We start from the raw sequence: 24,701 nt of genomic DNA on the forward strand, positions 1-24,701 counted from the left end.
CCAGTAGGGTGAACATGGGTGGAGAGATGCATGTGGGCCAGTAGGGTGAACATGGGTGGAGAGATGCATGTGGGCCAGTAGGGTGAACATGGGTGTAGAGATGCATGTGGGCCAGTAGGGTGAACATGGGTGGAGAGATGCATGTGGGCCAGTAGGGTGAACATGGGTGGAGAGATGCATGTGGGCCAGTAGGGTGAACATGGGTGTAGAGATGCATGTGGGCCAGTAGGGTGAACATGGGTGGAGAGATGCATGTGGGCCAGTAGGGTGGACATGGAGAGATGCATGTGGGCCAGTAGGGTGAACATGGGTGGAGAGATGCATGTGGGCCAGTAGGGTGAACATGGGTGTAGAGATGCATGTGGGCCAGTAGGGTGAACATGGAGAGATGCATGTGGGCCAGTAGGGTGAACATGGGTGTAGAGATGCATGTGGGCCAGTAGGGTGAACATGGGTGTAGAGATGCATGTGGGCCAGTAGGGTGAACATGGAGAGATGCATGTGGGCCATTAGGGTGAACATGGGTGTAGAGATGCATGTGGGCCAGTAGGGTGAACATGGAGAGATGCATGTGGGCCATTAGGGTGAACATGGGTGTAGAGATGCATGTGGGCCAGTAGGGTGAACATGGAGAGATGCATGTGGGCCATTAGGGTGAACATGGGTGTAGAGATGCATGTGGGCCAGTAGGGTGAACATGGGTGTAGAGATGCATGTGGGCCAGTAGGGTGAACATGGGTGTAGAGATGCATGTGGGCCAGTAGGGTGAACATGGGTGTAGAGATGCATGTGGGCCAGTAGGGTGAACATGGGTGTAGAGATGCATGTGGGCCAGTAGGGTGAACATGGGTGGAGAGATGCATGTGGGCCAGTAGGGTGAACATGGGTGTAGAGATGCATGTGGGCCAGTAGGGTGAACATGGGTGTAGAGATGCATGTGGGCCAGTAGGGTGAACATGGGTGGAGAGATGCATGTGGGCCAGTAGGGTGAACATGGGTGGAGAGATGCATGTGGGCCAGTAGGGTGAACATGGGTGTAGAGATGCATGTGGGCCAGTAGGGTGAACATGGGTGGAGAGATGCATGTGGGCCAGTAGGGTGAACATGGGTGGAGAGATGCATGTGGGCCAGTAGGGTGAACATGGGTGTAGAGATGCATGTGGGCCAGTAGGGTGAACATGGGTGGAGAGATGCATGTGGGCCAGTAGGGTGGACATGGAGAGATGCATGTGGGCCAGTAGGGTGAACATGGGTGGAGAGATGCATGTGGGCCAGTAGGGTGAACATGGGTGTAGAGATGCATGTGGGCCAGTAGGGTGAACATGGAGAGATGCATGTGGGCCAGTAGGGTGAACATGGGTGGAGAGATGCATGTGGGCCAGTAGGGTGAACATGGGTGTAGAGATGCATGTGGGCCAGTAGGGTGAACATGGGTGTAGAGATGCATGTGGGCCAGTAGGGTGAACATGGGTGGAGAGATGCATGTGGGCCAGTAGGGTGAACATGGGTGTAGAGATGCATGTGGGCCAGTAGGGTGAACATGGGTGGAGAGATGCATGTGGGCCAGTAGGGTGAACATGGGTGGAGAGATGCATGTGGGCCAGTAGGGTGAACATGGATGGAGAGATGCATGTGGGCCAGTAGGGTGAACATGGGTGGAGAGATGCATGTGGGCCAGTAGGGTGAACATGGGTGTAGAGATGCATGTGGGCCAGTAGGGTGAACATGGGTGTAGAGATGCATGTGGGCCAGTAGGGTGAACATGGGTGTAGAGATGCATGTGGGCCAGTAGGGTGAACATGGGTGTAGAGATGCATGTGGGCCAGTAGGGTGAACATGGGTGTAGAGATGCATGTGGGCCAGTAGGGTGAACATGGGTGTAGAGATGCATGTGGGCCAGTAGGGTGAACATGGGTGGAGAGATGCATGTGGGCCAGTAGGGTGAACATGGGTGTAGAGATGCATGTGGGCCAGTAGGGTGAACATGGGTGTAGAGATGCATGTGGGCCAGTAGGGTGAACATGGGTGTAGAGATGCATGTGGGCCATTAGGGTGAACATGGGTGGAGAGATGCATGTGGGCCAGTAGGGTGAACATGGGTGTAGAGATGCATGTGGGCCAGTAGGGTGAACATGGGTGGAGAGATGCATGTGGGCCAGTAGGGTGAACATGGGTGTAGAGATGCATGTGGGCCAGTAGGGTGAACATGGGTGTAGAGATGCATGTGGGCCAGTAGGGTGAACATGGGTGTAGAGATGCATGTGGGCCAGTAGGGTGAACATGGGTGGAGAGATGCATGTGGGCCAGTAGGGTGAACATGGATGGAGAGATGCATGTGGGCCAGTAGGGTGAACATGGGTGTAGAGATGCATGTGGGCCAGTAGGGTGAACATGGGTGTAGAGATGCATGTGGGCCAGTAGGGTGAACATGGGTGGAGAGATGGAGTTGCAAATAAGAGAGAAAGAGGGGTCGAGAAAGAAAGTGGGAAAACAAATTATGAATAAAATATCAGAGTTTGGCATCTGTGTGTGGAGGCTGCTGACAGACTGATGGGCACTAGGGTGGGGGAGAGAGAGAGAGACACACACACACACACACACACACACACACACACACACAGAAGGAGCACATGACAGACCTGGCTGCGCGCCAGCTCTGTTCACGCTAAGTTTAGGGCCTCTCCTGGAAAAAGGGTGGAAGTCGAGTAGATGAAAAATACGAGTATTAACTTGAGGTTTGGAGCTAAATCATGTTCCGTTGACAAATGTTGAATTTGCGTTGGAGACTCGACTACATCACACTTCCTGCCCATGAGCTACGGCCCTATACAGCACAGACGGCGTTTTCAACGCGGCTCAAAAACTTTGCCACGGGATTGAGGAGTATGTGGTCTCTAAGGATGACATCGTTCTTTTGGGTCAGTTCGTCCATCACTTTTGGTCCCCAACAACAAATCTTAAAAACCTGAATGGTTGGGATTGCCATGATGGGATTAGTGGTGAACCTGTAGTGATGTTGATGACCCCGTAGAAAGTAACTACTTTACCCCGAGTACTGTATTTAACCCGTTTGGACCTGAGGACCATTCTACAAAACCTCTTCTAAATCATGACAGTTTTCTGAGAAACCCATGAAACCCATGTTTCTACATTATGTCAGTCGCTCTCAAACATTTTCATGTCAAGGACCCCCAAAAATATATGTAATTGGCTGCCGACTCCCGCCTGAAAATATGTTGTTCCTGTGTTAATGAAGGTATTGGGGGGAGGGGGGGCTGTTAATGAAGGTATTGGGGGGGGGGGGGGGGGCTGTGTTAATGTGACCTAAGTATAAACATTTCAATTTCCAAGACCGCAATTTCCTGTTTTCCCAGGCGATTACAGCAGAGTGTAAGCCTGCAGGAGTCACGGTGCGGTCATGCTTCCTGCGGCGGTATAAAAGGGAGGGGGGGGGATAGGGAGTGGGGGGGGGTAGGGAGCGGGGGGGGGGGGGGAGCTGAACCGTTCCTGAGCCGAGCCGAGCCAAAACCTCCATATGTGTATTACTGCTGAGCACATTGTTTCACTTACCTCCCTCCCTCCCTCCACGCATTGGTTCCATGTCATCACCAGTGTGTGTGTGTGTGTGTGTGTGTGTGTGTGTGTGTGTGTGTGTGTGTGTGTGTGCGCGTGTGCGTGCGCAGCCTTCCTGCCTCATAGTTGTTACTTATGTGCTAGAGGTATAGTAACCCCTGTGACACACGCAAGATTTCCTGTGAGTATCATGCTTGTGGTGCAGCTAGCTCCCTCTCTCTCTCTCTCTCTCTCTCTCTCTCACTCAATGCAGTACATCAGTTTTTTAGGTCTGCATGTAAATACATTCAACCTAGCTAGTATACTGTCAGTATAGTTAGTTATAGTTGTGCGAGAGTGAGGTCTAGCCAACACCAACTCGGGATTCCTGGATCGCTGCCCTCCACAATTTCCTATCCAACATCAGGTTCTTGAGCTCTGCGGTGTTACCAGCCAAGCTGTGGCGCCGCAGGCAGCACGTCTACATTAGGTGGTACGCTTCTTTCCCCTCCTGGCTTTTCCCTGGGTTGGCTCCCATAGAGTCGATTTACTTGCCTCAAGTTCTGGGTGCCTGACGCAGTGCCCTGCCAGCCTCATCCTTCTCTCTCTGACTTTGTCTGTGGTAGGTCCCCATAGAGGTCCACATTTCTGATGCGGTGTATTAGTATATTGGAAAACATAATAAGATGTCAAAAACATCCCCTGTAAGTTAAAGGAGCATTCAGTGATTTGGGTGATTTTGGAAAACCCCCCAGTCCGCCTCGGTAACCAGATGTGCACATGCAGGCACTACAGTGGGGGGACACGCGACAGGCCAACAGCACACACACCAAGGGCCGCCCCCGCTCGATCATGATTGGCGGAAGGCACCTCTCCATCCTGATTGGATGAAGGCTGGGCCACCTAGCCAAAAACGAAACCTATATGGTTTTTTTACTCCCAGGGGTTAACTTGGGACAGGGGGGGGGGGGGGACTCCTTATATGGTCAGCACACTCTATACTAGGGAGGATTATCACAACAAAACAAAAAAGTAGTGATATTTGAATTAAGTGAAATCACTGAATATACCTAGCTGAAGATTAACCTAGCTGATAATCAACGGAAAATAATGCAGTACATTTAAAAGGGTAACACCTGAATTAATTACCCTCCAGGGATCAATAAAGGGTTATTATCTCATCACTCTTCTTTTTTTTCCTTTTAAAATATTTCACAAATTAAATTCAAGACCACAGCTTACAGTATAAATACGATGAATAAAATAAAGGCACAGCATAGTTTCCACTATGGTTCTCCATTAGGATGGCAGTTAAGTTTGTTTTGTATGGCAAACTTGGCATATGATGGCAGGATTACAGCATATTTAGTCTTAGTTTTAGTCATCATAGTTTACTTTTCATTTAGTTTCCATTTGGTTTTCGTCAGTGAAAAAAAAAGGTAGTCGACGGACATTTTTTGTCATGAGGAAAACAACACTGTTGTAAAGACAAACCCTCACCTCCCTATCGTCACATTCTGTTCATGGTAATGCTGTCATGGTTCACCAAACTCACAGGGCCCTCCATGGCAGGGTTCATTACCATCGTATAGGGTGAAAATTGCAGCACTCCCACTAAAAGGACTCATTTGTTATTCAAATTAAATATGATGCTTCGCCTCTGCAGCGGCACTTTGTGCAATGGCTGCGCATATACGGGCACTTGATGTGTTTCAATATGTTTAAGTCATTTAGGCCTGACGTCGGAATTAAAAAAATGTCTTCTAAATCCTGACAGCTTTCCGAAATACCAATATATCAATATTTCATGTCAAGGACTCCTAGAATTATGTGTATTTGGCCGCCGACCCCAATTTGAAAATATGTAGTTCCAGGGACCCCCCCCCCCCAGAAGCAAATATTTGAGTTGCAATGTTCGCTCTGAAAGAATATATTCAAAGATTTACGCCACATTTGCACAATAAATAAAAAAATAGCAGATCTACAAGCTCGTAGCTCGAGCTTGTAGATCTGCTATTTTTCAATAGCTAAAGTATAACATAATGCTTAAAACACCAAAATGGGTCCCCGTCTAGAATGGATTAATTTAGGATTTGATTAGCTGAGATGGCAGAGCTCTGGGGTCTGGGCCTCCCGTTTATCAAAGCACTCTTGATTATTATTTTTTATTTTTTTCTTCATGAAATCTTATTTTCAGCCCACACTTTTCCTTTGGAGGAAAGACGTGGAAGATATCCCATTGTGTAATCTTCCAGACAGCCCGAGGCCTCCCGAGCCTGGCTGTAACATCTCATGAATGATCTGAGACTAATTTGTCTGAGTCATTAAAAGGTTGATACCGTCACGGTCGGGTGGAAACCTTGTACGTCCAAACCGCTTCTTTTCAGGAAATATGGAAGCCCTTTGCCAATACTTTTCATAGTTAAAAAAATGCTTATAGTTTCAGCAATATTTTAAGTCATGAAAGTGTCAGTGTCAGTGCATTTCAACCTGGAGGCCCTATATTTTGGACAAAGATTTTCCCCCCAAATTCTTAAAATAGTTTTTAAGGGGAGGTTCACACTGCACCCGAGTACACTTCATTACAACTGTATTCAATGCTTTCACATTGCAGTGATCCGTATCAGAGTACACTTCATTACAACTGTATTCAATGCTTTCACATTGCAGTGATCCGTATCCGAGTACACTTCATTCAACTGTATTCAATGCTTTCACATTGCAGTGATCCGTATCCGAGTACACTTCAATCGGTCCCGAGACTACCTCCATGTGGTCCCGGGTACGGTTGCGTGATCCGCTCCCGGGAACAGCATTCACACTAACACAACATCTGCCAAGCTAGCCCAGGTAGGGCCAAACCTCAATCTTCGGGCCTGTTGAGAACTCTAGTTTTCGCCGGCTGCCAGGCGCGGCTGCACTAATAACTTTGGGGTGGCCCGTCTAGAGTTTGAATGGACAGGTATCAGTCAAAAGGGAGACACGAAGAGGAAGGATGGGGAAGGATCAACATATGGAATGTCAGAACAGGTCAGCTCCATATATGGAGATCTAAGGGTTTCCCGTCTTAGTTTTAGTCGACGAAATCAACACTGCCTCACACCGTCCGTGGGCCTCCCTGGCTATAGCATTACGACCCACAGGGCAACCTGTGAACCCATCTGCAAATAAAGGAGAAACAGCTCCCTCTTTTCCTTTGAGTCAACAGTCTGTCTCGAGAGACTTATAGCATTTTTTATGTAGACATAGCACTATAGTATATATGCATAGTTCCATTATATAGATATTCCACTGTTACGTTCTCAGCTTACGTATGATTCATGATAAGTACTTTTTTTTATGTATGTGATGTATTGCCATGCTTTTTGTTCTTGCTTAATGTACTGTAAATCGCTCTGGATTAAGAGCGTCTGCTAAATGCCTAAATTGTAAATTGAGGGGCGAGTCCGTGCAGTGAGAGCTGCCTGACTAACTGGTGTCTTGACCTCAGCAGTGTCAAGACAGTGAAGACACCATGTCATGCTGGAAGGCAGCATTCAGGAGAATTGTCCCTGACAACGTGTGTTGGGAGAGGAGCTGTGGAGAGCATCTTCTGACCGAGCGTGTATGCAGTCATCAGAACTCTAGCTTTGTGAGAACAAATGATGTCACGATGCCACACAGCGTCTCCATCAATTGGGTTTTGTGTTTGTTACATCAGCGTTTCGCCGCGGCGAGATAAAAAAAAGGACATCTGAGGTCCTGAGAGAGAGAGAGAGAGACGCTGCCGTTATCTGATCACAGCCTTTATTGGAGTTTCTCTCTGTCTCGTTGTCTCCATCTTTATTATCTCTCTCGTTCCATCTGCCTCACGTTCTCTCTCTTTATCTCTCCCTCTCTTCTTTTCCTACGTTTATGACTGCCTCTTTTTATTTGCTTTCTTACTTTATTTAAGCCATTTAGACCCGAGGACGATTCTCAAAAAGGGCTTCTAAATCAGTTTTCTGAAATACCTATAAGTTTCTGTGTCAGTGGTGCTCAATATTTCATGTCAAGGACCCCTATATGTATTTGGCCGCCGACCCCCGTCTGAAAATATGTTGTTCCAGTGACCACCCCAGAAGCAAAGATTTGAGCTAAAACGTTCGCTCTGAAATAATATATATAAAGATTTGCGCCACATTTTCACGATTTTTCAAAAATAGCAGACCTATAGTACAAGCTCGTACGAGCTTGTAGATCTGCTATTTGTCAATAGCTAAAAGTATAACGTGATCCTTAAACCACCAAAAGGGTTTTCCCGCCCAGAATGAGTTAAGTCATAGATCACCTCCTCTTGGGCTGTCCTTTCCCATGTGGTTTGTAAATTGTAACATACTCTTATTTCTCTCCTACGTCCTCCTCCACTGCACACACACTGTCTAATTGCATTATCTGTAAAGGTATTAAACATTAAACACTTACTGGGACACCTGGGACCGGTTGAACAATCTTATAGACGGCACTATAGAATTGCATTTCATGTAGTCATATAGCACTTTATATATGAATAGTATAGTATAGTGTGTATAGTTTCATTATATAGATATTCCACTGTTGTGTTCTTAGCTTACGCATGTTTCATGATAACTACTTTTTTATGTATGTGATATATTGCCATGCTTTTTGTTCTTGCTTAATGTAAGTCGCTCTGGATTTAAGAGTGTCTGCTAAATGCCTAAATTGTAAATTGTATGATAAGCTTTCTTTCTTAAAGATGCACTAAGATTACCTTGGAAGTAATTTCCTTTGTAGTGCCTTGTAGTCAATATAACCATAAGTGACATTGTTATGTTTTGTGCAACCATGCAGAAACTAAATCGTAACCATAACCATTTGTACACTCTCAGAGTTAAATTAACTTTGATTTTACAAAATATATTGGGGTCCTTGATATAGAAAAGCCATTAAATGGGGGTCCGCAGACTAATGCATGTCAAACTGGGGGTCCTTGAAATTCAAATGGTGGAGAATCACTGCTAGAGACATAAAATCTTCTCTTATATGGCGTATATTTTCAAATGTCAAGTGTCAATTTGGGGATGCTTGACATGAAATAGTTTGGGAACCCATGCCCTATTCTGGTTGAAACATTCACCAGAAATGCCCACTCTACACTCTACAAGCTGACACTGAAATGCCAACTCTACAAGCAGACACTGAAATGCCAACTCTACAAGCCGACACTGAAATGCCCACTCTACAAGCTGACACTGAAATGCCAACTCTACAAGCTGACACTGAAATGCCAACTCTACAAGCTGACACTGAAATGCCCACTCTACAAGGTGACACTCTACACTCTACAAGCTGACACTGAAATGCCAACTCTACAAGCTGACACTGAAATGCCAACTCTACAAGCTGACACTCTACACTCTACAAGCTGACACTGAAATGCCAACTCTACAAGCTGACACTGAAATGCCAACTCTACAAGCTGACACTGAAATGCCAACTCTACAAGCTGACACTCTACACTCTACAAGCTGACACTGAAATGCCAACTCTACAAGCTGACACTGAAATGCCAACTCTACAAGCTGACACTGAAATGCCAACTCTACAAGCTGACACTCTACACTCTACAAGCTGACACTGAAATGCCAACTCTACAAGCTGACACTGAAATGCCAACTCTACAAGCTGACACTGAAATGCCAACTCTACAAGCTGACACTCTACACTCTACAAGCTGACACTGAAATGCCAACTCTACAAGCTGACACTGAAATGCCAACTCTACAAGCTGACACTGAAATGCCAACTCTACAAGCTGACACTCTACACTCTACAAGCTGCGTTGTGATTGTGAGCTTGTAGAGTGGGCAATTTATGGAAATGAGCTTCAGTGTAGAAGGAAACAACGATCAGATAGAGTACAATTGCAACTCAGGACTCATGATGAATTACCATGTTTTTTGTTCTTGCTTACTGTAAATCTCTCTGGATTAAAAGCGTCTGCTAAATGCCTACATTGTAGCTGCGTACAGTTCCGTTCCGTCCCCAGTGTAGCCCCCCCCCCCACCCCCGTAAGACTGTGTCATCATGATGCCCCCTCCCCCTCTCTCCTCCCTCATTCCCTTGTCTCCTTTTATCCATCTCCTCCACCCTCGCCTCCCTTGTGTTTACGGCCCGGCCCAGCCACAGGGAGAAGAAAGTGGTGTGCGCGTGTGTGCCCGACGCCGTATGTCTGTGTGTGTGTGCCCGTATGTCTGTGTGTGTGTGTGTGTGCGTATGCGTGCGGGCATGTATGCGTGTGTGTGTGTGTGTGTTTGCAAAGGCTGGAAACCCCAAAAGTTGGCCCCATGACAAGTGACCCCGTCCCCCCCGTCCCCCCCTTGCCCCCACAAAAAAAAACCTTCAAGACCAGAAAACAAAAAAAAAGAAGAAAGAAAAGGAGAGGAGAGACAAGAGAGAGCGAGAGAGTATAAGAGAGAGAGGGAGAGAGAGGACCGTAAGCCCAGCTGTAAGCAGCACAATGTGAACGAGCGCTTGGCAGGGACTCAAAGCTAAAAACGAGTGCCTCCGACCCCCCCCCCCCCCCTCCCCCCTCTGACAAATGAAAAGCGCTCAGTGCTGTAAAGCACGGGGGAGACAGAAGGAGGGAGAGAGGGAGAGAGGGAGGGAGAGAGGGAGGGAGGGAGGGGGAAATGAGAGAGAAGGGATAAGCCTGATGTACTGTATAATGCTTCGCCGTACGGTGTCGGCGTGTGACGAAACTATACAAGCTCACAAGGCGTCGCGGCGCGACACAATGTGAGCTTGTAGATCTGACACAATGTGAGCTTGTAGATCTGCCGTTCTTGGCACGCGACGCACCATCGTACGACAGAGTATAATTAGGCAACACAGAGAGAGAGAGGGGGGGGGAGGGGTGAGGGGAGGTGGGGCACGGGTGGGATTAGGAATTAATGTGTTTCTTCAGAGGCTTAATCCTGATGATTACACCTAAATAAATACAAGTGGGAGACGTGGGGTTTTTCTCATCTTAAAGAGGCAGGTGTCGGGGTCAAAAGGTGCCGAGGAGGACAATCCCGAACCAATGAGCCAACGCCTTGTTTTTACACACATTTTATTTTATCAAACAGCTTTTTTTCCCCTTCTTTTTTCTTTTAATGAATGCTTGTTGTTTTTAAATATACCGTTGATCTCTCTCTATACGGCTGAGAAAGAAATGTAATTAGGAATCGTCAGTGAAGGGCTTTAGAAGGGCTTTTTCTACGCGCTATTTGCGAGCTCTTGTAATTGAAAAATGCATTGTGTGGGGGCGCGTGTGTGTGTGTGTGTGTGTGTGCGCGCGCGCGAGCGTGTTGTGTGTATATAATATTAATAATTTGAAGGAGCACAAGGTGTCCATGGATCCCATTCTGTATGCACACACACACACACACACACACACACACACACACACACACACACGGGGGGGGGGGGTTGAGTCATGCCAGGCTGCTATCACAGGAGGAAGCCGCATGCAGCGGTTCAATGAGCCACAGAGGAGCGCGGCGGAGCCTCAACTTGGCATTGAACCTGACATCACCACTTCCACAGCGCCGCCGCTGAACCCAGCGCTGGAAAGCTGTAAAGTGCTCCATATTCATGGAGGAAGGCATTGATCTGGTTTAACCCGTTTCGACCCAGACCTCCACATTTAGAAAAATGTCTTCTGAATTCGGACAGTTCTCTGAAATACCTAGAGTATATGTTTCTGTATCAGTGGTGCTCCATACTTCATGTCAAGGACCCCCGGAAACTATTATGTAGCATTTATGACCAGCATCTGAAAATATGTTGTTCCGGCCAGGGACCGCTCCAGAAGCAAATATTTGAGTTAAAAAACGTTCGCTGTGAAAGAATATATATGCAAAGATTTGCGCCATATTTTCACGATTTCTTTTGAAAATAGCAGCTTGTAGATCTGCTATTTTTCAATAGCTAGAGTATAACATGACGCTTGAAACACCAAAAGGGGTTCCCGCCCAGAATGGTTTAATGGCATTCCACATTTGGAAGCTATGCCTCTCTGTCAGTACTCACACGGCCTCCCCAAAACACATGGACGCACATCTGCTCAGCATCTTTCCTTAACCACGTAAACCCATATACTTTCTTCCACGGTGAATGGTGCAAATGGCCGATCTACAAGCTCACAGAGCTGGTACAGTAGAGTAGAGCTGCTCTTTACAATATTTTCGTTGATGTTTGACAAACAAGTACAGAATTCATTCCATATGTTCATCTGACCCCCCCGCCATGCCAAAGCGCTCGCCCAGCAGTCTGCCGTCACCCTGGGCGGACGTGTGCACGCAACCTCGGCTTCTCGCCCACAGGGCGTCTTACTGGTATATAGATATATGCATTTATGTTGTTGGAAAAAGTTACAAAGTAACAAAGTAAAATGGTCTTTGGGTGTTTGGGACGGGTGGCGTATAGGGGTTTGAATCTGCTGCACTCAAACAAACACAATATGCCCTATATATACACACTGTATATACAGTGTGTATATATATATATATACAGTATACACACGGCAACTACAGTATTTGGCAAGACATTGGGCCACGTCTTCCTTCACAGGTGTTAGCAATGATACTAATTAAGGCTCTGTTCCATTTAGTTTAGCGGAGCCTGTCCAGTGAGCCAACCAACGTGGACAATATCAGAACCCTGACTCTGTTTGGCCAGAATTGAACACAACCTTAATTAGTGTTATTGTTAACACCTGTGAAGGAAGTGAGAAGTATAAGCCCAACTTGCCAGTGTGGCTGCCGTGCATAGGGTCTGTTGTTCTATTGTTGTGCTGTACTCTTATACCTCATACTAAGCATTTAAAGTATGAGGTATAAAGTACAGCAGCCTAGTGTTCATACAACAGAAAGATTGGGTATTGGATAAGACTGACGTTATGTATCTTTCAGGACCTTTCACTGCTTCGTCTCAACCATTACTTCAGACACCGCAGTGTATTTTTTGAAGTTGAATGTTGCCACTACTGTTGGAGCAGCCATAAACTACACAGGTTCATCCTGATGTACTGGGGCATCTTTGTAAAGTTAGTGTCAGTAAAAAACAAGTAAAAGAGTAACGTTTGAGGCAGACTAACATCAGTCACTTTCCCATTCAATGTAGTAGAAGAGACGACTGTTTACACATCGTTGCCTGCGACCATGAGACCCGTTTATGAATGGGTCTCTAGGAGGGATCTCTGTTGCTACACTATATCATCGAGTTGGAGTTGCTCATCCAGTGCATGCTGTCTTTCACCCCTTCTTCCGGGATGGAAAAGTGGTGGGCTGAGCTCTGCCCATTTTGGGCCTAAAATATCATGAGAAGTGGTGAACTCTGCCCATTTTGGGCCTAAAATATCATGAGAAGTGGTGGACTCTGCCCATTTTGGGCCTAAAATATCATGAGAAGTGGTGAACTCTGCCCATTTTGGGCCTAAAATATCATGAGAAGTGGTGAACTCTGCCCATTTGGGCCTAAAAAGTCATGAAAAGTGGTGGACTGCCCATTTTGGGCCTAAAATGTCATGAGAAGTGGTGGACTCTGCCCATTTTGGGCCTAAAATGTCATGAGAAGTGATGGGCTGAGCTGAAAGTGTCTCCGGGTGACACACCTCACTGTCGGGTGAAAAGAAGCGTCATGGCCGCTTGTTGTGTATTAGAGGAGACACGCGCTCATCTCTACCCCCTCCCACATGACCAACTGGCAGTGAAAGGGACTACACATGAGGGGAATTGCCATAACAACTAAATTGGGTGGAAAAAAGGGGGGAGGAAAAATAATAGTAACAGCACATAATAGTACCACAACCTTAAAAACAGTCATTTGTAAGGAACATATAGCCTAACTAAGGACTCCCTGCTTCACCCTTCCTCTGTTCCGTGTCTGTCTCTCTGGCATATATAGGCTCCATTGTTGTTCTTCACAGAAACATGTCATCTTTAATCATCTATACCTTTCACTGCTTTAAAAAGGCCCCAGCAGACGACCTCTGTCCGTGTCCGCTGGCTACAGTGTTGTACAGATATTTCCGCACGAGTGTTGAGAAGTTGTTGCACAGCAGTGAGAGAAGTGAGTGATCTTAACTAACGAGATTAAATTGAATTTGACTGATTGTAGGGCGTCTGAAACTGATTACTGCACCTAAACTTAATTTTGATTGGAGTTGACAGCTCTTGGATTGCTGTAGCAGTCGAGCACGTGAAGCTTGATGACATGATTGCGTCCTTCCCCCTCAATGGTGGCCTATACGCTAACTCTAATATATAATATATACTAACTATACACTATGCACACCTAACAGGTCAGGGCAAAAGGCCAGGTCGGATGTAAATGTTCTCTCTTTAGCAGTGTTGTATTCGTCCACTAAAACTAAGACGGAAAATGTCCGTCGACTACCTTTATTCACTGACGAAAACTAAATGGAAACTACATGAAAACAACGCTATATGATGACTAAGACTAGTCAGAATATACTGACGATTTCGTCAACAAATAAAAACTAGACTAAAATGTTAGGAAGGGATTAGAGATCCAGTATGATCTCTCCACTAGTTGCATGCTGTCCACTTGGTTGAATGCTGAAAATAGCAGTTCTACTAAACGCGTCACGCTGCGACGCGTTGTGGGCTTGTGGGCGTTGTGGGTTTGCCAAAATACATTGTTTGACTAAATCAACCGTAGATTTAGTAGACTAAAATCTTATGATATTTAGTAGACTAAAACTAGACTAACATTAAAACATTCCAGGTGACTAAAATGTGACTAAAACTAAATGAATACTATTCCAAGAGACTAAAACTAAAATAGAAATGTGCTGCCAAAAACAACACTGCTCTTTAGTGCATGTCTTTATATATCATATTGCTATGCTTTTTGTTGCTATAGTCTCTGTATTTGTTCTCTAAGGCCTCACTCACACTGTTGCAACATGCATACAACATTTGTCTTGTCCGTGGTCACCCCAATGCATTTCCAATGGAAGTCACATGGTTATGACAAAACATTTTAGTTTGATGCAGGGGAGGGGGGCACAACACAGCCATAAAACAAAAATGTTTTGTGACTTCCAAATGCATTGGAAACAAATGTTGTATGCATGTTGCAACAGTGTGAGTGAGGCCTCACCGTACCTGTGTCTGTCTTTGTTTCCTCACTGCAGTGCTGCCATCGCGCCTGAATTTCCCTCGGGATCAATAAATAAATGTCTCTCCATCCAACTACATGGACAATGGTTCTGCTGACCTAAGCAAAAATAAAACATCTTGCAAGTTGCACCCCATTGACAACATTTGGCTTCATGGCTGCTCGGGCCAATATTTGTCTTTATATACTGCAACTGAACCTCACTCACTTAAATGGACCCAAGCACTAATTGGGCTGAATGGCGTGAGCTGAATTTGATCCGTAGAGTAGAGAGAGGCGCCGACTCCAGTTCATTACCACCGTTGCCTTGAATGGACTCGTGTTTCACAGAGTTTCTAGGAATCGAAAAATAGGCCAGTGGAACAGGACGTCTGTCTCACAGGCCTTTAAGAGATAGAGAGAGGCCCGTACACTGCCAAGCCTCTCCTCTCTACTCCTGCCCTGCATTCTTTTCTTTTTTTTTACCAGAGAGTGAAAGGGGATACCCTGCCCCAGCAAGACGGCCCCACATTCCTCCATTACAGATGACAAGCCATCCTCCCTCCCCCTCCTTCCTTCCATCCTTCCCTCCTCTCTCTCTCTCTCTCTCTCCACCCCTCCATCCTATAGGCCTGCCAAGTCTGTAGCCTGCTGTTTCAAACGCCTCAGGTTTCACCCAGGGAAAATCTCACTTTGGCTGGGTATCAAATCCCCCACCTCTCTCTCTCCCCCTCTCTCTCACACACAAACATACAAAGCGCGCACGCACACACACACACAGACCCTGTGTGTGCCTTTAGCTTCATCTCTCTCTGTCTCCCCGTCCTTCACTGAAGTGTCTCCAACCCCCCAACCCCCCCCCCCCCCCCCCATCAGAGAGGTGTCCAGATTGATGGCGTTGGGTGTCCATCTCCCATCGCTCCAATTAGGCCCGGCGCCCGGCCCAACGCACGGCAACCCTCCATTCATCCACCGGCTAGGCGTTCTGTTCCGTGTCTGTCCAGAACAGGTGGTGTAGGTTATTGGTTTAGTGGACCACCACCAGCACCACGCTCTGTGTTGTGTTGTTGTCCGTCTGTCTGCTCCACTGCTCACATTATTACGGCACAAACACAGTGTTGTTTTTGGCAGCAAATTTTGATTTTATAGTTTTAGTCATAGTCTCTTGGATATAATTTTAATTTAGTTTTAGTGAAAAATAAATTGTCACCCGGAATGTTTTAGTGTTAGTCTAGTTTTAGTTGACTAAGTATCATAAGATTTTAGTCGACTAAATCTACAGTTGATTTTGCAGACTAAAATGTATTTTGGTGGGCCTTGATGCACTTGCTGAAAATAGCCAATCTACAAGCCCATAACGCTGTGGGATTGTAGATCTGCTATTTTCAGCATGCAACCAAGTGTAAAATGACTTATACTGGGTCTCTTGTCCACTAGTCCCTTCCTAACATTTTAGTCTAGTTTTTATTTCTTGACGAAATCGTCAGTATATTTAGTCTTAGTTTTAGTCATCATAGCTTAGGTTTCATTCAGTTCCCATTTAGTTTTCCTCAGTGGAAAAAGGTAGTCGGCGTAGTCTTCGTTTTAGTCGACGAAAACAACACTGCAGCACATCACGGGTTCCTAACAGACTGTGGGGGGGGGCGTGCGCACGTGCACGCCGTTGGACCCTAAGACCCCGCGATCCCTTCGGGGACGAGCGCATGGGGGGGAGGGGGAGGGGGTCATGTCTGAGGAGGGTCCTTACAGCCCATTCAATCAATGATATCATATTCAGTCTGAGCCAGTCGTTCTGTGGGTTGATCTCTCAGGTTCTCGTGTGCTGAAGGAGCAGGTATGTTTTAGTTGTATTATAATAGATTAACGGTGAGAGGATTCCGTCGTGCGTCTCTGCAGAGATACAGCAGATAAAGTCGGTGCTGTCGGGAGGAAACCACCTGACAACCAGCAATGTCCGTGCCTATGTGGCCATGAGCACGAGTATACAGAGAGAGGGATAGTGCTGCTGTGTTGCCTGCTAATGAGAGAGTTACAACCAGTGTTGATTTCGTCGACTAAAACCAAGACGAAAAATGTTCGTCGACGAAAACTAAATGGAAACTAAATGAAAACTAAGCTATGATGACTGAAACTAAGACTAAATATACTCACAACGCGTTGTGAGCTTGCAGTTATTTTCAGCAAGTGTAAAATCCGTCATTACGACGGCATCAAGGCCCACCAAAATACATTTTAGTCGACTAAAACAACACTAAAACATTCCAAGTGACTAAAATGTGAAAAATATTCAAGAGACTAATGACTAAAACTAAAATCGAAATTTGCTGCCAAAAAAACACTGGTTACGACAAAGCGAGGTTGTAAATAACCTGGTAGGCGAGGAGGAACGAGCCGACGATGAGGGGAACTCAACACTTTGTTTTAATCGCCAAAACTGTGTGGTAGAGAACGAACTACAATTTACGATGCTGTCAAGACCCCCCTCCACCCCTCCCAGAGACAGACACTGGGGATGGCATGATAGATGGAGAGATAGATTAAAGATAAAGCAGTGAAACATCTGAAAGGGAGGATTCATCACCACCATTGTCATGTTTTCGTGTAGTTGCTCATCGGGGGGTTCAGCTCCACTCCCAGATCTCAACCTGTGACATCATGTTGTCATCATGTTGAAAGTTATAGAGTTTCGAGACCAAAGGCCACGAGCTTGACAAGTCCTTTTGACTCATAGATCATTTACAGATAGATCATAATAATAAATGTCTTAATGTGTATTTTGTTTTTCCTTTTTAAAAGATGGTCGCGAGTATAGGAATGTCCCGATCAGGTTTTTTTTGCTCCCCGATCCGATTCCGATCATTTGATTTTGTGATAACGATCTTTTTATTTTATATAACACTTATGCCATATCACAATAGCAAATATCCTAATGTATGTCACTCTAGTGTAGTCTGTTCTGTTGCCTTTCAATTATTGAAAGGCAAAATGTGACTATACTTTTATTAGAATGACTGTCATTGTGGGTTTTTTAAGTGGTGCAACCACTTCCTTAAGTGACTGTGTGTGGGTGGCTGGGTAGCTGGGTGTCTGGGTATGAGCACGAAAACAGCATGGTTGTTTTTCATCATTTGTGCGCAACCTAACGCACACACAAGCACGTATTAACTGTATATATGATGCTTTCGGGGGTGCCAGTACATTACAGTGACAGTACAGTACAGTAGAGGGTCATTTCTCAACTGTTTCGGACGCAGGGCGGCTTGCCGGAACCGGGCCAGCATCCTGGGTGCATGCGTTCAAAGTTTTCAAAGTTCAACTTAAACTTTGAGGGCTTTAACTTAATATATCCAATATACCGAGGCTGCCGAGATTGTTTAATTACCTTTGGAGCATAACCCCGAAGTATTTGCGCCTTTTGATCCATGAAAATCCCCCTGAAAATGGTTCCATGGCTTGTTGTCGAACCGAACAATGTGCCACCGTCGCGATGTGGAACAACAACAGGCAGTGAGAGCTGCTGGAGTCCAGTTGAAACTACCGTTCACTTGCATTGAACTCATTTCCCCAGAAGTCCTTGCAGCCCACATGGATTAAATATAGCGTGGAAAGCGGGTTATGCAGCAGAACTGTTAACAACACCGGTTTGTCTTGTTGTGTTGATTTTCATATGCAAAGGTTTCTTTAGTGGCTAAAATGTTATTTTATCCAATCTGTATTTTACACTTAGGATTTGCCTTTGACACAATCCTGTTTACCGGAAGGTCAAAATTATGTTTTTTCAGAGCATGCAGGCTCTATTAGCTCAGTGGTAACAATGGCTGGGTTTCTCGAACGCATGTGGTGTAAGACTTGTAGTGCCGCACATGCTCAGTTGCTCCTCTAGGCCGCACACAGAAGCCTGTGAACATAGACATTTCGTGCATAGATGCCATGTAGGCCTCAGGCCTACCATTCTGAAATTAAATTGAATAATATTTGGACTGCTGGACAGCTCACAGTATGCTCTCTTTACTCTTACAAATAAATATATATACATAAATATAATATGTATGTATGTATGTATGTATGTATGTATTATATTTAAGAGTAAAGAGAGCCTAGTACAGCCTACTGTCAGCTGTCCAGCAGTCCAAATATTATTAAATTAAATGTCAGAATGGTAGGCCTCAGGCCTGAGGCTTGATGCCTACCATACCAGGCCTGAGGCTTGAGGCCTACTATACCAGGCCTCAGGCCTGAGGCCTACCATTGCGTGGCACATCTATGCGTGAAATGTCTATGTTCACAGGCTTTCTGTGTGCGGCCTAGAGGTGCAACTGAGCATGTGCGGCACTACAAGTCTTACACCACATGCGTTCGAGAAACCCAGCCAATGTCAGTACTTCAGCGCAGGAGAGCCAGGTTCAAATCCAGGGCACAGAAAGAAAGTTACATAACTTTAACTTGGTGGGTTTTGTTTGCTCAAATACTGCACACGCAGCAATACAAGAACACACTGTAAGAGCAGAATGAGGCCTGTTATACATTATACAACTTTTAGCCAGAGAACATTTGATTTAAGGGCCAGCATGCAGTTTCTGCATCTCGCTGCTCTTTCTATATAGGGTGTCTAACTAATTGGCCGCTGCCGACTGTCCTGGACACAAGAGCCCCTTCAATGTGGTGTCACTGCAGGGTGTCACATTAACTAAAGTACGGTATGTCCAAAGTCATTTCTGAAAAAGACATACAGTCCTAACTTTTTATTGAATCATGCTATCCTTGTTGATATAACGACATTCCACCATGGCTTCCAGTCATCTGGCCAGCTCGTTGGCGCTTTGCGCTCCTGCGTCGTTCTTGAGTACATCCACATATGTTAATGTGGGACGTCCGTTACCGGTGCCCGCGTGGTGGTTCTCACAGCACTACTTTTCTGGCTGGCAGCTCTCGGTGTCTCTGGCAGTGTCCTGCTCTAGTCTCATTCTCCCATGGCTGCTATTTTCTGGCTCACCCTTGGCATTCCATAATCATACAGGTTCTTGTTGGTAACATGTGTACTCTTGCTGATGTGATACTGCATGTTATACGTATAACATTATGTTGTGAGCGGGTAGTCTACTTGAGCAGCCAACTGCATGTCTTCCGTGTTTTGGAACGATGATGCGCGGCCGTGACGTGTTGTTGCCAATTCAAATCCAGTTCATAAAATGTGACCACATTTGACTGAGAGCCTGCCATTTCACCAGAGGAGAAAATGTATCCAAAATGAGTTAACAGCACAGGCAGACTCTTCACATATATTAGAGCATGTCTGAAATAAGTGTCAGAGCTGAAATCGAAAATGTAAATATGAAATAAATGCTTAAACATGTAATGAAGTGAACCTTTCAAGCCTGTTTTCTCAACTCGCCGTTTCTCTGCAAGACATTATACTCTATAAGCCATATCTCCAAAACTGGTGGGTCAAACTGAACAACCATTATCTATTTGAAGCTATGATTCCCTGCAAAATTCCAAAATTACAATGGCAGTCCCTCAGTCAAATTTGGCCACATACGTAGAAAAACGTGTTTGGAACATAACAGACCCATTTTCATTCCACCTTTTCCTTTTCTCTGCCGTCTCACAATGGAAAGAACACAGGGGCCAAAAAGAATCCACAGTGTTAATTCATCCATTGAACTCAGAAGAGAGAGAGTCCTCCGTTTGGTTCCTTTTGTACACTCTCAAGAGTTAAATGATTGCGTGGCCTATTTTCTGCAACCAGGATTTTGAACTAGCGCCTATAAGGCTGTTGTGTTGTTCAGTGGTGCAGGCCAGGCCAGGCGGCCCCGGGACATATCCACTCATTAAGCCCCTACGCCCCCAGAGGAGGAGTCACACCAGAGGGGCAGGCACGCTGCCGTGTCACCTTGAACAAATATAGACCCTTCATTAAGTGGCATGTGTCGCCTGCATGTGAACGCATACTTTATGTCCCCTGAAAACACAAAGAGTACAAACCGCCAACATCCAGTTTAGAAACACAACAAAGAGAGAAAGAGAGGATGCCATGCATGTCTCAGTAGCTCCTAGTGTGTGTGGGTGCGAGCATGCTGGGGATGTGTCCAGAGAGTCAGTGGGACAGACAGACAGACAGACAGACAGCCATCTTGAGAGACAGACACAGAGAGCCTGCTTTACATTTCGTCGTATGATGGTGCGATGCTCCAAAATCTATATCTATAGCAACACATTGCATCGGCGCTCTGCGATGCAATGTGACCTTATATATACTGTATATCTGCCATTTTTGGCATGCATCACCACCGTCGTGCAAAAGTTGAATAAATTGGGCAATAGAAAAGAAAATGCATGAAGGGTCTTACATTATTACAGAGAACATTGTGTGCACATCTCAATGCCTATATTCAGGCCAGGTGGATATTTCAGGCTTCAAGGCAAACCTCAAGGAAGAACATCCACACACCAGTTTGTAGAGCTCCGAGACTTACTTTATTTTAAGGCTATTTGCCTGATGAAGACCTAGTCGGTCGAAACGTTGCATTTTTGGTGTGCGGATGTTCTTCCTCTTCCTTGATGTCTTACATTATTAGACGTGTCCCACTAGTGCTGCTGAAGATGCTGGTGTGTAAATGTGGAGACAGTATAAAGACTTTTAATTAGCCTGGTTAAGTAGGCGCTTGTGAAGCCAGCCGGGATCACCCGGGGGATTAACACACATTTATTTAGCCCCGGGCTGTGGGAGACGGCGCCATACTATCACACTATTCCAACAACAACAAGAACTGTGGAATCACGCTGGAACCCCCGAACCCCCCAAACCTGCTCACATGTCTGGAACCCCCTGCTAACCTGCTCACATGTCTGGAACCCCTAAACCCCCTGCTAACCTGCTCACATGTCTGGAACCCCCTGCTAACCTGCTCACATGTCTGGAACCCCCTGCTAACCTGCTCACATGTCTGGAACCCCCTGCTAACCTGCTCACAGAGAGGTGGGGCTGCTGCGCTCGAGAGGCATCTCGCTGCTTTTGTTGTCGAAGGGACTGTGACAGGAAGTCAGAACTCTGAGGTACAATGTGTCAAGTCAGATTTCCATTCCGTTCAAATTCAACGCCCTGCTAGTGAATGTGTTCTGAGGTAAAGGGTGGCTTTGGGCTAGTGATTGTGTTCTGAGGTAAAGGGTGGCTTTGGGCTAGTGATTGTGTTCTGAGGTAAAGGGTGGCTTTGGGCTAGTGATTGTGTTCTGAGGTAAAGGGTGGCTTTGGGCTAGTGATTGTGTTCTGAGGTAAAGGGTGGCTTTAGGCTAGTGAATGTGTTCTGAGGTAAAGGGTGGCTTTGGGCTAGTGATTGTGTTCTGAGGTAAAGGGTGGCTTTGGGCTAGTGATTGTGTTCTGAGGTAAAGGGTGGCTTTGGGCTAGTGAATGTGTTCTGAGGTAAAGGGTGGCTTTGGGCTAGTGATTGTGTTCTGAGGTAAAGGGTGGCTTTGGGCTATATTGTGTTCTGAGGTAAAGGGTGGCTTTGGGCTAGTGAATGTGTTCTGAGGTAAAGGGTGGCTTTAAGCTAGTGATTGTGTTCTGGCGGGGGGGTCGGCGGCCAAATTCAGATAATTCTGGGGGTCCTTGACATGAAATAGTTTGAGAACCACTGACATAGAAACGTGGGTTTTTCAGAAAACTGTCAGGATTTAGAAGACATACATTTTGTAGAATATCACGGGTAGACAGAATATAATTCAGTCCAGCTAGTGTTTGCAAAGCTTACAGGGAAGCTTTGCTCGTTTCAAGTTTTTGACATGTTGCCACCTGTCCAAGCGCCCATCAAAACCATAAGGGACCACACACACACACACACACACACACACACACACACACACACACACACACACACACAAGAAGAAGGGAAGTATGCACAGTTATTATTGGCAACACAACACCTGTTTTTATTCCGCATGGATAGAGCAGTCCAACAGACAAGACATGCTGTTTATGTTTAAAATGTTTCGGAAGGGAAGGAGACGCACACACACACGCACGCACAAAGCACACACATGCTCTCTCTCTCTCTCTCGCATGCACGCACGCACCCACGCATGCATGCAGGCAGGCTGGCTGGCTGGCCGTGCCCTGGATAAGTACACACTCTGAAACCTGCCAAATGTGCAGTGACTTTGTGATGACCAGATTAAGTTCACAGAGAAGAGCTTTGTGTGTGATCGTGGTGTCAGTTGTCATACACACACACACATATGCACGCACGCACGCATGCACACACACACACACACACACTCACTCACTCACACACACTCACGCACGCACGCACACACACACACGCACGCACAATGTTATGTCTCGACTAAAATGTCAAAACTGCCTTTGGGGCGAGGAAGGACAAAGCAAGAGGAGTCAACGTTAATCCGATGATTATGTTATTATATGAAACGATACGAGACTTTCAACACAGTCATACAGTGTGCACGTTACAACACCAGTACAGTACAGTACGCCTTCCATTCACAGTGTGCACGTTACAACACCAGTACAGTACAGTACAGTACAGTACAGTACGCCTTCCATTTACAGTGTGCACGTTACAACACCAGTACAGTACAGTACAGTACACCTTCCATTTACAGTGTGCACGTTACACCACCAGTACAGTACAGTACACCTTCCATTTACAGTGTGCACGTTACAACACCAGTACAGTACGCCTTCCATTTACAGTGTGCACGTTACACCACCAGTACAGTACAGTACAGTACAGTACAGTACAGTACAGTACAGTACGCCTTCCATTTCATAACTGTTTACTGGAGTATTTACATTTTTCAATACTTCATACTTCTACTCCACTACAACACAGAGGCAAATATTAAAATACTTTTTCGTTTTTACTATTTGAAAACTATAGTTAATATAAGTTACTTAGTTTTAGATTATTACAGAACATACATTAACGAAGGAATCTCTATTTTACTATTGGAGTATAATGTGTGTGTATATATATATATATTCATCTCCTGAGTGAGGGGTATGATGTTGCGAGACCCAAAACCCCCGATGACCATGGGATACATCACTGAGGATACGTCCCAGGTGATGACCATGGGATACATCACTGAGGATACGTCCCAGGTGATGACCATGGGATACATCACTGAGGATACGTCCCAGGTGATGACCATGGGATACATCACTGAGGAATGAGGATACGTCCCAGGTGATGACCTTGGGATACATCACTGAGGATACGTCCCAGGTGATGACCATGGGATACATCACTGAGGATACGTCCCAGGTGATGACCATGGGATACATCACTGAGGATACGTCCCAGGTGATGACCTTGGGATACATCACTGAGGATACGTCCCAGGTGATGACCATGGGATACATCACTGAGGATACGTCCCAGGTGATGACCATGGGATACATCACTGAGGATACGTCCCAGGTGATGACCATGGGATACATCACTGAGGATACGTCCCAGGTGATGACCATGGGATACATCACTGAGGATACGTCCCAGGTGATGACCATGGGATACATCACTGAGGATACGTCCCATGTGATGACCATGGGATACATCACTGAGGATACGTCCCATGTGATGACCATGGGATACATCACTGAGGATACGTCCCAGGTGATGACCTTGGGATACATCACTGAGGATACGTCCCAGGTGATGACCATGGGATACATCACTGAGGATACGTCCCATGTGATGACCATGGGATACATCACTGAGGATACGTCCCATGTGATGACCATGGGATACATCACTGAGGATACGTCCCAGGTGATGACCATGGGATACATCACTGAGGATACGTCCCAGGTGATGACCTTGGGATACATCACTGAGGATACGTCCCAGGTGATGACCATGGGATACATCACTGAGGATACGTCCCATGTGATGACCATGGGATACATCACTGAGGATACGTCCCATGTGATGACCATGGGATACATCACTGAGGATACGTCCCAGGTGATGACCATGGGA

This window comes from Protomyctophum bolini (genome assembly GCF_963924005.1).
Source record: "Protomyctophum bolini genome assembly, chromosome: 17".
NCBI classification, from domain to species: domain Eukaryota; kingdom Metazoa; phylum Chordata; class Actinopteri; order Myctophiformes; family Myctophidae; genus Protomyctophum; species Protomyctophum bolini.